This window comes from Scyliorhinus canicula, chromosome 15, assembly GCF_902713615.1.
Source record: "Scyliorhinus canicula chromosome 15, sScyCan1.1, whole genome shotgun sequence".
Classification (NCBI taxonomy): Eukaryota; Metazoa; Chordata; class Chondrichthyes; order Carcharhiniformes; family Scyliorhinidae; genus Scyliorhinus; species Scyliorhinus canicula.
In genome coordinates, this window is record NC_052160.1 from 29209405 (window position 1) to 29222555 (window position 13151).

General features: G+C 50.6%; 1 protein-coding gene across 1 annotated transcript in view; it reads left to right on the forward strand.

The window, feature by feature from the left end:
- Nucleotides 1–19: 19 nt before the first annotated feature.
- nlrc3 (NLR family, CARD domain containing 3) overlaps nucleotides 20–13151 on the forward strand; it is a 109690-nt gene continuing 96558 nt past the window's right edge. The window contains exon 1 of the mRNA XM_038820769.1: nucleotides 20–131. The gene's annotated coding sequence lies outside the window, so the exon portion shown is untranslated. The remainder of the gene's footprint in view (nucleotides 132–13151) is intronic.

Sequence of the window (13151 nt, forward strand, 5' to 3'; positions counted from 1 at the left end):
GGCTGCAGGACTGCACGACAACAGGTGTCTTCTTCACAATATAGCGCCTATAACACAGGGAAAGATCCCACTATCCTACACCGAGCCAAAGAAGTAGACATTAGAAGGGGCGATCTAAAGTTTGGTCAGAGGTGGGTGTGAAAGATATTCGATGCAGTGCATTAATGACAGCCTTTATTGGCACACAATTTAATCAGGTCAAACTCTATCTGAGCATTTCATTAAGGACGGTTTGGCCAACAATTTCTTCTGAGTAGCCACATTATTGATGCCGCATCCCAAATGGTTGTGTACCATTTCCAATAGGTACATACCATATTCGCAGAATTTGGCTATCTTTAATAATCTCGACAAGAACTCGCTGACGGACTAACCCAGAGTCCTTTCCGCTGTATTAAAGTGATATATCTGCACAATTATGGATGGTGTTGGGTTGAATTGTTGCCCCACTAATGTTACTAGCTGCTCAAAGTAGGATAGCTGTAGGATAGGTGAGACTCTATCACACCATAGGTATGCGCACCACAGGCAATTAGCAAAATGACTGTATGGTGATCATTCTCCGTGATACTCTTGGCCCGGAAGAAGTAGTGCATTCTTTCCGCATACGGAGTCCAATCTTTCAAATTGGCGTCAAGCACATCTAATATTCCGAATAGAGGCATGGTAAATGAAAAGATCCCAACCTTCATCCTTTTTTTAATTCATTTACAGGTTGTGGGTGTCGCTAGTTAGGCCAGCATTTATTGTCCATCCCTAGTTGCCCTTCAGAAGGTGGTGATGAGTTGCCTTCTTGAACTGCTGCACTGCTGTTAGGAAGGGAGTTCCAGGATTTTGCCCCAGCGACAGTGAAGGAACGGCGATATATTTCCAAGTCAGGGTGGTGAGTGATTTGAAGGGGAACCTCCAGCAGGGTTAAGGAGGTGGCATAACCGACAGAGTAGCAGCGACAGCAGCAAGCAAATTGAATCCTCATTGCCAGTTTTGTAGACCACGAAGGAGTCCACACCGAGTTGTTAAAAGGAAATAAAGTTTTATTACAATAGCTATTATTTACACAGCCGGGTCTCTCCTGTCGGTACCCAAACTGGGCGACTTTATACAGAAGTTAACTATACATGGTTTAGGGTACCCCGCCCCATTTAATGGATGAGTTTGTATTTGACAAGGCTCATAGAGAGTTTAATCAGTACGACCTCATAAGCCCAGTGCAGGTTGCGACAGAGTCCCTGGCTGTTTGTTGTATATATATCAGTTATTTAGTCTTAAATGTAGAGGTCATGATTATGAAGTTTGCGGATGAAACACAAATTGGGAGTGAGGAATAAAGCTGTAGATTGCTGAAAGATTTCAGTGGACCGGTCAAGTGGGGATCAGTCTAAACATCGCCTGGCTGGGGTCTCCTCAGTGAGGCTAATAGATGCCGGGTGGCCGATCGATCTGGTGTCAGCACGGCTAAGTGTATTTATAAACGCAATTAAACGTGTGAGACTGGATCCCGTACATTGTGGGCAGGATCCACATCGCGATGTCTCCTGAGATATGGTTAGATCTTGCGAGGCGTAACAGCCATCAGGAATCCTGGGGAGGATCTACCTGCCAGGTAAATCTCGCCCTATCTCTCTATGTTTCTGTGCCCATTCTATCTACTCTTCTTCACAGTCCTTGACTGTGCCATTCGTTACTGTTTTACCCTTGCAGCTTTGAGTTATAGCAGGTTCTACCTGCTTTGCAATGTTTCTTCGCTACTTCCTCTGCAGCTACATTGGCTCAAGGAAAGGAAAGAACTAGGGCAGCACGGTGGCACAGTGGTTAACACTGCTGCCTCACGGCACCAAAGTCCCAAGTTCGATCATGGCCCTGGGTCACTTTTCGTGTGGAGTTTGCACATTCTCCCCATGATTGTGTGGGTTTTGCCCCCATAACCCAAAGATGTGCATGGTAGGTAGATTGGCCACGCTAAATTGACCGTTAATTGGAAAATTGAATTGGGTACTCTAAATTATTTTTTTTTTAAAGAAAAGGAAAGAACTACATTTATGTAGCATTTCATATGCTCAGGAAATCCCATATCACTTCACAGCCATTGTTGTAATGCAAGTAAAGACAACCACTAACGTGTGCACATGGTAATGTCCTCTAAAGGGCAATGAGATAGATTGCCAAAAATGCCAATTTCTAATGGTGGTCTTTGTGGTAGAAATGTCATGTGGTCAAAGTTTCTGAAATGAAGCTTGAACCCACAGCCTTCTAATTAAGAGGCGAAAGTGCCACCACTGAACCAACACTGACACCGCTAGCTCATTTGTCACTGCCTTTCCAAATTTAGATACACATTTTTAACTGTTGCTATTGGCTCTACCTCATTTAGATTTTAAACAATGGAGTATCCTGATCGTCTATCAGTGACAATGAGTTCATTTGTTGCTACCACCAAAGGTATGCTTTGTGGTTTCTGCTCCCAATATTTATCTAACATTATCAGGGCAGCACAGTAGCATGGTGGTTAGCATAAATGCTTCACAGCTCCAGGGTCCCAGGGTCGATTCCCGGCTGGGTCACTGTCTGTGTGGAATCTGCACGTCCTCCCCGTGTGTGCCCTCCGGGTGCTCCGGTTTCCTCCCACAGTCCAAAGATGTGCGGGTTAGGTGGATTGGCCATGCTAAATTGCCCGTAGTGTCCTAAAAAGTAAGGTTAAGGGGGGGTTGTTGGGTTACGGGTATAGGGTGGATACGTGGGTTTGAGTAGGGTGATCATTGCTCGGCACAACATTGAGGGCCGGAGGGCCTGTTCTGTGCTGTACTGTTCTATCTATCTATACAAACAAGGAGCAGGAGCGGGCCATTCGGCCCTCGAGCTGATCTGATAGTAGCCTCAAATCTGCTTTTTAAAAAATATTTCCAATTAAGGGGCAATTTAGCCTACCCAGCATATCTTTGGAGTGTGGGGGTGAAACCAATGCAGACCCGAGGAGAATATGCAAACTCCACACGGACAGTGACCTGGTGGCGGGAGTGAACCTGGGCCCTCGGCGCCGTGAGGCAGCAATGCTAACCATTCAAATCTGCTTCTTAATTTGGTACTGACTATGCAGAAAACTCCTTCTTTGTCCTGCCTATGTCGTCGGCACCTACATGGACCATGGGGACAGGGTCCTTCCCCTCCTACTACTTGTTCCTCTCTAAACCCGAGCAGATGTCCTGGAACCTGGCACCAGGCAGGCAACACAGTATCTAGTATCATGCTCTTTTTTGTAGAGAACGGTGTCAATCCTAACTATACTGTCTACTACCACCACTACATTCTTTGTTACTCCCCCAACTTTATTGACTGCCTGTACCATGGTGTCATGGTCAGTTAGCTCATCCACGCTACAGTCCCCACTCCCATCTAAACAAACTGAAAAAACACCTCCAACTTGCAGGTCAATTGCAAAGGCTGAGGCTCCTGCATTCCTGGCCTCTGGCTCCCCTTACCTACCTCACTTGCAGTCACACCCCCTTGTCCCTGACCACTGACCAAATCAGAGGACGCTGAAGGGGTGTAACAGCCTCCTTGAATGTCCCGATAACCTTTCCCCTCCCTGATGTGCCACAGTGTCTGCAGCCACAAACACTGACTGCATTGTTTGCCCTGGATCACACCTGCAATCCCACATCTGCAATCACGGTGCATCACCTGCCCTGCTATCTCTAATATGCACTAATTAATTAATCATTGTTAATTATTTGATTTATAATTAATCAAATCTACACCTCCCGATAGGTATTGGCACTGCCATTAAACTTTACAATACTGATAAAATTTACCATTAGCTTCACCTGCTTCTGCTGCACCAAAGTAGAAATCAAATACTGGAGGCTGAAAAAGAGTGGAAGAAAAAGACACCTACTCCCAGGCCTTCACCTAACTCCCCACTCAGCACACTTTACTCATTGCAGTAAACCTAACCCAATGCACCAAATTCCCAAATATACTCACTCGGTCTTTGTCTCAGCCTACCCTTTCCCTATGACTCAGACTGTGCTGTTTGTAGGTAACTGCAACAAGCTGAACAAACAAACCTAACTAGATTTCTGATTGCTGATTGTACTGCATAATAAACAATTTTTAACTTTGGAAGGTGTTGTATAAATGTACAACACAGACAAATATATTGACCATCTATCCTTCCTTGCCCTGCCCAGAGCATACATATCATAGAATTATAGAATTTACAGTGCAGAAGGGGGCCATTCGGCCCATTGAGTCTGCATCGGCCCTCATAGAATCATAGACATTACCGTGCAGAAGGAGGCCATTCGGCCCATCGAGTCTGCACCGGCTCTTGGAAAGAGCACCCTACCCAAGGTCCACACCTCCACCCTATCCCCATAACCCAACCCCACCCAACACTAAGGGCAATTTTGGACGTTATGGGCAATTTAGCATAGCCAATCCACCTAACCTGCACATCTTTGGACTGTGGGAGGAAACCGGAGCACCCGGAGGAAACCCACGCACACACAGGGAGAACGTGCAGACTCCGCACAGACAGTGACCCAAGCCGGGAATCGAACCTGGGATCCTGGAGCTGTGAAGCAATTGTGCTATCCACAATGCTACCGTGCTGCCCATAACACGGAAATACCACCCAACTTAAGCCCAGGCTTCCACCTTATACCAGTAACCTGACCTAACCATTTGGACCCTGGGGCAATTTAGCATGGCCAATTAACCTAACCTGCACATCTTTGGACTGTGGGAGGAAACCGGGGCACCCGGAAGAAACCCACACAGACACGTGGAGAAAGTGCAAACTCCATAGAGACAGTCACCCAAGTCTGGAATTGAACCTGGGACCCTGGAGCTGTGAGGCAGCAGTGCTATATATATATATATATAATACATATATATAATGGCGCCCCTGCCGTTCTCGCCGGCTCGGTACTCTACAAGCCCTGTGGTGGTGGCAGCCCTAAGGGTGTGGGGGCAATGGAGGCAGCACATGGGATTGGAGTGTGGTCTCCGATTTGCAACAATCACCGGTTTGTGCCGGGGAGGCTGGATAGGGGCTTCAGGAGGTGGCAGCAGGTAGGGATCGAGAGATTTGGGGATTTAGTTATCCAGGAGGGCTTTCCGACCTTGAAGGCACTAGAGGAGGAGTTTGAGCTACCGGGCTGGAATGGGTTTCGATATCTTCAGGTCCGGGACTTTGTCCGGAGGCAGGTTCCAAGCTTCCCTCGCCTCCCCCTGAGGCGACTACAGGATAAGGTGATGTCCAAAACTGGGTTGGAGAGGGAAGGGTTTCAGAGATATACAAGGAGTTGATGGAGTGGGAGGGGGCCCCGATCAGGGAGGTGAAGTGGAAGTGGGAAGAGAGCTGGAAATGGAAAAGTGAGAAAAAGCCTCGAAGAGAGTCAATTCATCTTCGTCCTGCGCCAGACTTAGCCTGATGCAGTTTAAAGTGGACCACAGGGAGACTTCCAGTGGCTGTGATGGAGTAGGAAGCCACACATTTGGGAGCTCCCATTTTAAAGAGACTTTTCGGCTCTTTTGAGAGCCCAAAACGGAAATTTTTTGACGTCTCCCGGTGGGGGAAGGTGTGCTGAACGACTTTCCCCCAGTCCATGCCTCGAACTCGGAGTGGAAAGGGGGAAAAAACAGCAGCAGCTCCTCAGAAAAAACGGGGGAAGGGATCCAAGATGGCCACCGACAGAGCTCCAGAGGAATGGAGGCTCTGGGCCCAGGAGCAGCAAACTGATCTCCTGCGCTGCTTTAAAGAATTCAAGGATGAGGTACTGAGCTCTCTGCAGGAAACGAACAGAAGGCTGTCAGAGATTCAGTCCACCCAGGGTGCTGCCATCAAGGAGTTGCAGACGCAGGCCACTGAACAATAGGAGGAGGCCGTGGTCCTCGTGAGTAAGGTGGAGGGGCACGAGGCACTTCACAAGAAGTGGCAGGAACGCTTTGAGGAGCTTGATCACCGCATGAGGCGGAAAAACCTGCGGATCTTGGGCCTTGCGGAGGGGCTGGAGGGATCGGACCTGACAGCCTACGTGGCTGTAATGCTGAATTCGCTAGTGGGGGCCGGGTCTTTCCATCTGCCCTTGGAGCTGGAGGGAGCGCACAGGGTGCTGGCCAGGAGGCCCAAGGAAGATGAACCCCCGCGTGCGGTGCTGGTGAGGTTCCACCGGTTCAGTGATCGGGAGTGCGTGCTGCGCTGGGCCAAGAAGGTGAAGAGCAGTAATTGGGAGAATGGGGTACTACGGATCTACCAGGACTGGAGTGCGGAGGTGGCTAAGCAGCGGTCCGGATTTAATCGGACGAAAGAGGTGCTTTATAGAAAAAAGATAAAGTTCGGAATGTTGCAGCCCGCGCGCCTGTGGGTAACTTATTTGGACTGGCACCATTATTTCGATTCCCCGGAGGAGGCGTGGGCCTTCGTGCGGACGGAGAAACTGGACTTGAACTAGGGGTTGGGGGTTGCGAGGTCGGCTGTAAGATATTAGTGCTGGATTCTGCTGTTGCTGTGTTCTCTTTTTCTTCTGTTTTTTTTCTTCTTGTTTTAGTACTTTTGCAATTTTGATATGGTCATTTACGGAGGGGTTGTTCTGCTATGTTCTTGTTCTTGTGCTGTGGGGCATTGTTTGGGCTGTGTATCTTGCGGGGAGGGTCGGGGGGGTATGTTGTATTCTATGTCGGAGTGGGGGTATGGAGTGGGGCTGATATTTGGGAGCTGCGTCAGGAGGGTGTGGTGGGGCAAGGCGAAAGCGCGGGCTTTCCTCTGGTTTCCCGCGCTGTGGGGCTGGGGGGTGGAGACGGTGACGGGCGAGGCGGGGCCTTAACTGGTTCTTCCCTGCGCTGGAGCGGTGCCTGGAGTAGGGATAAATTGGGGGATGATCCTACTTCGGGAGGGGTCGGGCTATTGGCGGGAGTTTCCGGGGTCAGCAGAAGTTAGCTGACCCACGGAAGTACAATGGAGGACGGTTCGCGGCTGGGAGGGTTCCTAGCCTGGGGGGGAAGGGAGGGAGGGAAAGGGGAATACTGGGTTGCTGCTGGTAGGGTCAAGAAGGAGCTGGTGGGGGCTGGGGGGACAGAGGTGAGGGGTTGTCGCTATGGGGACGGGGTCGGGCAGGGGGTACTGGCCTGGGGCGGGCAGTCGACGGGCTATGGCTAGCCGAAGGGGGAGGGGGGGGGCGGGACGCCCTCTGATCCGGTTGGTCACCTGGAATGTGAGAGGGTTGAATGGGCCGGTGAAGCGGTCGAGGGTACTGGCTCACCTGAAGGGGCTAAAGGCAGATGTGGCAATGCTTCAGGAGACCCACCTGAGGGTGGCGGACCAGGTCCGCCTGAGGAAGGGATGGGTGGGGCAGGTTTTCCACTCTGGGTTGGATGTGAAGAACCGGGGAGTGGCGATTCTGGTGGGGAAAAATGTGTTGTTTGAGGCATCGGAGGTGGTGGCGGATAAGGGGGGTAGGTATGTTATGGTTAGGGGCAGGCTACAAGGAGAGAAGGTGGTACTGGCTAGTGTGTATGCCCCAAATTCGGACGATGCGGGCTTTATGAGGCGTATGTTGGGACGGATCCCAGATCCTTCACTGGATCGGTCCAGCTCTAGGACGGGTAGGAGGCCGGCGGCGGCCAAGGTACTGAGAGGGTTTATGGATCAGATGGGTGGAGTGGATCCATGGAGGTTTGTGAGGCCGAGGGCACGGGAGTACTCTTTCTTCTCCCACGTACATAGGGTCTACTCTCGGATAGATTTCTTCGTGGTGAGTAGGGAACTGATTCCGAGAGTGAAGGAGGCCGAGTGTTCGGCCATTGCAATCTCCGACCACGCTCCGCATTGGATGGAGTTGGAGATGGGGGAGGTGCGGGACCAACGTCCGTTGTGGCGGTTGGATGTGGGGTTGTTGGCGGAGGAGAAGGTGTGTAGGAGGATCCGGGCAAGTATTGAGGGGTACCTTGAGGTGAATGATACGGGGGAGGTTCAGGTGGGGATGGTCTGGGAAGCCCTGAAGGCAGTAATTCGTGGGGAGCTGATATCCATCCGGGCACACAGGGAGAGGAGCGAGAGGAGTGAGAGGGATAGACTGGTGGGAAAGATGCTGGAGGTGGACAGGAGGTATGCAGAGGCACCAGAGGAAGGACTGTTGGGGCAGAGGCGCAGCCTGCAGGCTAAATTTGATTTGCTGACCACTAGAAAGGCGGAGGCACAGTGGAGGAAGGCACAAGGGGCAGTGTACGAACATGGTGAAAAGGCGAGTAGGATGCTGGCTCATCAGCTCCGTAAGCGGGATGCGGCTAAGGAGATTGCTGGAGTGAGAGACAAGAGTGGGAATGTGGTGCGGAAGGGGGTAGAGGTGAATGAGGTCTTCAAGGACTTTTACGGGGAACTGTACCGGTCGGACCCAACGGGGGAGAGGAGGGGAATGGAGAGGTTCCTTGACAGGCTTTCTTTCCCGAAGGTGCAGGAGGAGAAGGTGGAGGGGCTGGGTGCGCCGATTGAGCTGGAGGAGCTAGTTAAGGGGATCAGGCCGATGCAGTCAGGGAAGGCACCGGGGCCGGATGGGTTCCCGGTGGAATTTTATAAAAAGTTTGTGGACCTAGTGGGCCCCTTGCTGGTGCGGACACTCAACGAAGCGTGGGAAGGGGGGACTTTGCCCCCGACGATGTCGCGGGCGCTGATCTCGTTAATTTTAAAGAAGGACAAGGACCCCCAGCAGTGTGGTTCATACAGGCCCATATCTCTCCTCAACGTGGATGCTAAGGTGCTGGCAAAAATCCTGGCCACCAGGATAGAGGACTGTGTGCCAGGGGTTGTGCACGAGGACCAGACACGTTTTGTGAAGGGAAGGCAGCTGAACACGAATGTGCGGAGATTGCTGAATGTCATCATGATGCCGGCGATTGAGGGGGAGGCAGAGATAGTGGTGGCGCCGGATGCGGAGAAGGCCTTCGATAGAGTGGAGTGGGGGTACCTATGGGAGGTGTTGGGGAGGTTTGGATTTGGTGAAGGGTTCATTAGATGGGTACGGCTGCTATATGAGGCCTCGATGGCGTGCGTGGCCACGAATCGGAGGTCGGAGTACTTCCGGCTTTACCGAGGGACCAGGCAGGGTTGCCCCCTGTCCTCCTTGTTGTTTGCACTGGCAATCGAGCCGCTGGCGATGGCGTTGAGAGATTCAGAGAGGTGGAGAGGCTTGGTGCGAGGTGGAGAGGAACATAGGGTGTCGTTGTATGCCGACGACCTGTTACTGTATGTGGCGGACCCGGTGGGAGGGATGCCGGGAGTGATGGAGTTGCTAGCCGAGTTTGGGACTTTTTCAGGTTATAAATTAAACTTAGGCAAGAGCGAGGTGTTTGTGGTGCATCCTGGAGACCAGGAGGAAGGAATTGGTAGGCTCCCGCTTAGGCGGGCAGGGGAGAGCTTTAGGTACCTGGGGGTGCAGGTGGCCAGGGACTGGGGGACTCTTCACAAGCATAACTTCACCAGACTTGTAGATCAGATGGAGGAGGAGTTCAGGAGGTGGGACATGCTGCCATTGTCGTTGGCGGGGAGGGTACAGTCCGTCAAAATGACGGTGCTTCCGAGGTTCTTGTTCCTTTTTCAGTGCCTGCCCATCTTTATCCCCAGGGCCTTCTTTAGGAGAGTGACCAGCAGTATTCTGAGCTTTGTGTGGGCACATGGGACTCCGAGAGTGAGGAGGGTGTTCCTGGAGCGAGGAAGGGATAGAGGCGGGCTGGCGCTGCCCAACCTTCTGGGGTACTATTGGGCAGCCAATGTGTCAATGGTGCGTAAATGGGTGATGGAGGGGGGAGGGGCGGCATGGAAAAGAATGGACATGGCGTCATGTAGAGGTACGAGCCTGGGTGCCATGGTAACGGCACCGTTGCCGCTCTCCCCTAAGAGGTTTACCACGAGCCCAGTGGTGGCGGCGACCCTAAGAATCTGGGGACAGTGGAGACGGCATCGGGGGGAAACAGGGGGCTCGATGGAGGCTCCACTGGGAGGCAACCATCGGTTCATCGCGGGGAACACGGATGGGGGATTCAGGGGGTGGCAAAGGGCGGGCATCAGCAAATTGAGGGACCTGTTTATTGGCGGGAGGTTTGCGGGCCTGGGGGAACTGGAAGATAAATTTGGCCTTCCCCAAGGGAACATGTTCAGATACCTGCAGGTAAAGGCGTTTGCTAGGCGACAGGTAGAGGGATTCCCTTTGCTGCCCTCGCAGGGGACGATGGACAGAGTGCTTTCGGGGGTGTGGGTAGGAGAGGGGAAGGTGTCTGACATCTATAAGGTAATGCAGGAGGTGGAGGAGTCGTCAGTGGAGGAGCAGAAGGCTAAATGGGAGGAGGAACCCGGGGACCAGATAGAGGACGGGACTTGGGCGGAGGCCTTGGAGAGAGTCAACTCTTCCTCCTCATGTGCGAGGCTTAGTCTCATCCAATTTAAGGTGCTGCACCGGGCCCACATGTCCGGGACTAGGATGAGTAGGTTCTTTGGGGGTGAGGACAGGTGCACCAGATGTTCGGGGAGTCCAGCGAACCACGCCCATATGTTCTGGGCATGCCCAGCACTGGAAGAATTCTGGAAGGGGGTGGCGGGGACGGTGTCGAGGGTGGTTGGATCCAGGGTCAAACCAGGGTGGGGACTCGCGATTTTTGGAGTTGCGGTAGAGCCGGGAGTGCAGGAGGCGAAAGAGGCCGGTGTCCTGGCCTTTGCGTCTTTTGCGTCCCTAGTAACCCATCGAAGGATTCTGTTACAATGGAGGATGCAAGGCCCCCAAGCGTGGAGACCTGGATCAGTGACATGGCGGGATTTATAAAATTGGAAAAGGTCAAATTTGCCCTGAGAGGATCAATACAAGCGTTCTATAAACGATGGCAGCCTTTTCTGGACTTCCTGGCTCAGAGATAGGGGGGGGGGGGAGTTGCATTATTGTAGTGTTTATTCTGTAACTTTATAGTGTGTTAATTTGCGTTGTTGTTAAAATGCTGGGTTGTTCATGGGGATGGGGCGACTGTATATGATTGTTAATATTATTGTTATTTTCGGCATTTTACTAAGGTGCGTCAATGTTGTATAAAATCAAAATTTTTCAATAAAAATTATTTTTAAAGTGGACCACAGGACTCACATGGCGGTAGCCCCGATGAGCAGGTTCTTTGAAGAGGTGGAGGATAGATGTGGGCAGTGTGGGCGTAGCCCGGCTAACCATGTGCAGATTTTCTGGGCATGTCCTGTCATGTGAGAGTACCTTTAAGAAATGGCTGCTTAAGAAATGTACCTTTAAGAAATGGGTGAGTCTCAGTGATGTCAGAGTGTGGGTGGAGCTAGGCTGTCTGTCAGCTTTTTACTTTTGTTTTAGGCTGTTTGCTGCAGGGTGTGTTTTAGTTTCGTTTTCAGTGTTGGAGCTGAAGCCAAACAGAGCAGGTGTACTATTGATCTCTCTGCCATGAAAAGACTATTCTTGATCATTTGATAAATTCAGAATTATAATTGTTTTCAGTAGTGAATGTAAACCTGATGTGCTTCCGTTAAAAGGTGTTTTTCTGCCTTCTTTGTTGTATTCTTTCGGGGTTGTATTTGAATTGATGGCTGCTAAGATGTTCACTGTATGTTTCAAAAAGGTTAACTTGAGTTCATAGAATAAACAGGCCCACAACTTTTAATAGATTGTGGTATGGGGAACACACGGCCCACTCTACAGGTGTGGTACAGCAGAAATGGAAATGTAATTTTTAAAGCAAAACAATGTTTATTCTATGAACTCAAGTTAACCTTTTTGAAACATACATGAACATAGAATACATAGAATACATAGAACAGTACAGCACAGAACAGGCCCTTCGGCCCTCAATGTTGTGCTGAGCCATGATCACCCTACTCAAACCCACGTATCCACCCTATAACCGTAACCCAACAACCCCCCCTTAACCTTACTTTTATTAGGACACTACGGGCAATTTAGCATGGCCAATCCACCTAACCCGCACATCTTTGGACTGTGGGAGGAAACCGGAGCACCCGGAGGAAACCCACGCACACAGGGGGAGGACGTGCAGACTCCACACAGAGTGACCCAGCCGGGAATCGAACCTGGGACCCTGGAGCTGTGAAGCATTTATGCTAACCACCATGCTACCCTGCTGCCCCTTATTCATCTTAGCAACCATTAATTCAAATACAACCCCAAAAAAGTACAACACTAAGTAATCCTTAATAACTTCCCAAACAACATCCAGAAGACAGAAGAAACACCTTTTAACAGAAGCACATCACATTTCCTTCACTACTGAAAACATTTATAATTCTGAATTCAGCAAATGATCAAGAGATAGTCTTTTCATGGCAGAGAGATCAACAGTGCACCTGCTCTGGCTTCAGCTCCAACACTGAAAATGAAACTAAAACACACCCTGCAGCAAACAGTCTAAAATGAAAGTAAAAAGCTGACAGACAGCCCAGCTCCACCCACACTCTGACATCACTGAGACACACCCATTTCGTAAAGGTACATTTCTTAAGCAGTCATTTCTTAAAGGTACTCTCACATGACAGTCCGAAGTTGAGGGGATTCTGGCAGGGATTTGCAGACGTTATGTCAGAAGTCCTGGAAGGGAGGTAACCCCGAGTCCAGAACTGGCAATATTTGGGATATTGGATCATTCGGGAGCCAAGGGGGGGAGGGAGGTTGATGTCCTGGCCTTCTCCTCCCTGGTGGCCCGCAGACGGATTTTGATGAGATGGAGGGACTCGGAGCCCCCGAAGTCAGGTGTGTGGGTCAGCGATATGGCAACGTTTCTCAGCCTGGGAAAAAAAATCAAGTTCGATTTGAGAGGATCAATTCAGGGGTTCGCCCAGAGATGGCAACCGTTCATCGACTTCTTCAAAGAAAATTGAACGTCAGCAGTAAGAGGGGGTGGGGGGGGGAAGGGGGGGAAGAAAATAGGAGGCATGGCAGTGTTAGATAAGGACAGGGAACTCAGTATATGGGTAATTAGGGAACAAGGCGTGGGCAGTAGGGGACATTATTTTTTAGGCTTTTTGTGTGCGTCAACCCACGCATGTTTTCTTTTAAGAAATGTTAATGTATTAAATTGTGAAAATTACAAATGCTTCAATAACATATTTTCTAACAAATATAGATATATATATATATATA